This window comes from Eptesicus fuscus, chromosome 5 (genome assembly GCF_027574615.1).
Source record: "Eptesicus fuscus isolate TK198812 chromosome 5, DD_ASM_mEF_20220401, whole genome shotgun sequence".
Classification (NCBI taxonomy): Eukaryota; Metazoa; Chordata; class Mammalia; order Chiroptera; family Vespertilionidae; genus Eptesicus; species Eptesicus fuscus.
In genome coordinates, this window is record NC_072477.1 from 58,553,496 (window position 1) to 58,556,029 (window position 2,534).

The following is a 2,534-nucleotide window of genomic DNA, read 5'->3' on the forward strand; positions in this document are numbered from 1 at the left end:
AGGGTCAGAGAGAGGCCTGAAGAGAGAAGCAGGGACTGACCCGTTGCCTCTGTAGCAGCTTTTGACCAGCACTTGCCTCTCTCTTTCTCTCCCAGCCTGGCCAGCAGCCACACATCCATTTCTCTCCAGGACTCCACCTGGGCTGCTGATCAGCCCCGCCTTTCTGATCAGGCCCCGTTGATAGGCCCAGAGACGCTGACTGGCATAGAAACTGACCAATCAGAACCAAATCTGGGGGCTTAGAGGTGTTTCTGTCCAGGGAGAGCGGTGGATCCCAGGCTGGCTCCAGCAATGACCTTCACAAATCTACAGAAAGTGCTCATCAGTGACAGCCTGGACCCTTGCTGCCGGAAGATCCTGCAAGATGGAGGGCTGCAGGTGGTGGAGAAGCAGAACCTGAGCAAAGAGGAGCTGATAGCCGAGCTGCAGGACTGAGAAAGCCTTATCCTCCACTTGGCCACCAAGGTGACCGCGGATGTCATCAACGCAGCAGAGAAGCTCCAGGTGGTGGGCAGGGCCGGCACCGGAATGGACAACATGGATCTGGAGGCCGCCACGAGGAAGGGCATCCTGGTCATCAACATTCCCAATGGGAACAGTCTTAGTGTTGCTGAGCTCAGCGGTGGGATGATCATGTGTCTGGCCAGGCAGATTCCCCAGTCAACAGCTTCAATGAAGGATGGCAAATGGGACCAAAAGAAGTTCATGGGAACCGAGTTGAATGGAAAGACCCTAGGAATTATTGGCCTGGGGAGGATCGGGAGAGAGGTGGCTGTTCGGATGCAGTCCTTCAGGATGAAGACTGTAGGGTATAACCCCATCATCTCACCAGAGGTCTCAGCCTCCTTCCACGTTCAGCAGCTGCCCCTAGAGGAGACCTGGCCCCTCTGTGACTTCATCACTGTGCACACCCCTCTCCTGCCCTCCACGACAGGCCTGCTGAACGACAGACCTTTTCCCTGTGCAAGAAGGGCGTGGGCGTGGTGAACTGCACATGTGAAGGGATCGTGGACGAGGGCGCCCTGCTCCAGGCCCTGTAGTCGGGGCAGTGCACAGGCTCAGCGCTGGACATGTTCACGGAGGAGCGGCCTCGGGACCGTGCCTTGGTGGGCCACGAGAATGTCATCAGCTGCCCCCACCTGGGCGCCTGCACCAAGGAGGCCCAGAGCCACTGCGGGAAGGAGATTGCTGTCCAGTTCATGGACATGGTGAAGGAGAGAGCCCTCCCGTGGGTTGTGAAAGCTGACCAGTGCCTTCTCTCCGCACACCAAACCTTGGATTGGTCTGGCAGAAGCTCTGGGGACTCTGATGCGAGCCTGGGCAGGGTTCCCCAAAGGGACCATCCAGGTGGTAATGCAGGGCTTATTCCTGAAGAATGTCGGGAACTGCCTGAGCCCCACAGTCATTGTCAGCTGCTTCTAATCATGTGGATGTGAACTTGGTGAACACCAAGCCACTGGTGAAGGAGGCCAGCCTCAATGTAACCACCTCCCATAACCCCACTGTGCCAGGAGAGCAAGGATACAGGAAAGGCCTCCTGAGTGTGGCCCTGGCAGGTGCCCCCTACCAGGCTGTGGGCTTTGTCCAGGGCACCACACCTGTGCTGCAGGCACTCAACGGAGCTGCCTTCAGACCAGAAGTGCCTCTCCACAGGGGTCTGCCCCTGCTCCTGTTCTGGGCTCAGCCCTCTAACCCTACCATACTGCCTACCATGATTGGGCTCCTAGCAGAGGCAGGCATGCAGCTGCTGTCCTACCAGACCTTGGGGGTGTCCAATGGGGAGACCTGGCACGTCATGGGCATCTCCTCCCTGCTGCCCAGCCTGGACGCCTGGAAGCAGCATGTGACCGAAGCCTTTCCGTTTTATTTCTGACCTTGGGGCTCACCAGGACCAGCCTTGGGGGCTTTGTGATCAACATTGAGAAGTCACATTCCTGGGGCTGACACCACTTACGTGGTCTGACTCCTGTAATAACCACTTAATAAACAGTCCCTCCCCCCACCCCCCCCCGCAAAAAAAAAAAAAAAAAGAACCAAATCTGGGTCAACTGTGAGGAGCCAATGGCTGCCTAGGAGGCAGAGCTTTTGATGCTGACTGGCATAGAAGCTGACCAATCAGAACCAAATCTGGGTCAACTGTGAGGAGCCAATGGTTGCCTAGGAGGCGGAGCTTCTGACGCTGACTGGCATAGAAACTGACCAATCAGAACCAAATTGGCCGGCAGAGGAGGGCAGTTGGGGGTGAGATGAGGCCAACAGGGGAGGGCAGTTGGGGGCAATCAGGCAGGCAGGCAGAGGGGTTAGGGGCAATCAGGCAGGCAGGCAGGTGAGTGGTTAGGAACCAGCAGTCCCAGATTGCGAGAGGGATGTCCGGAAGTCGGACATCTCCCAAGGGGGTCCCCAATTGGAGAGGGTGCAGGCTGGGCTGAGGGAACCCCCGCTCCATGCATGAATTTCATGCACTGGGCCACTAGTCCTATATAATAAAGAGCTGATATGCAAATGGTCATTAACACCCTCATGCCATAATGGCT

General features: G+C 57.0%; 1 pseudogene; it reads left to right on the plus strand.

The window, feature by feature from the left end:
* The first annotated feature begins 291 nt into the window (after nucleotides 1-291).
* Nucleotides 292-1,873, plus strand: LOC103287549 (D-3-phosphoglycerate dehydrogenase-like; annotated as a pseudogene).
* Nucleotides 1,874-2,534: the final 661 nt, after the last annotated feature.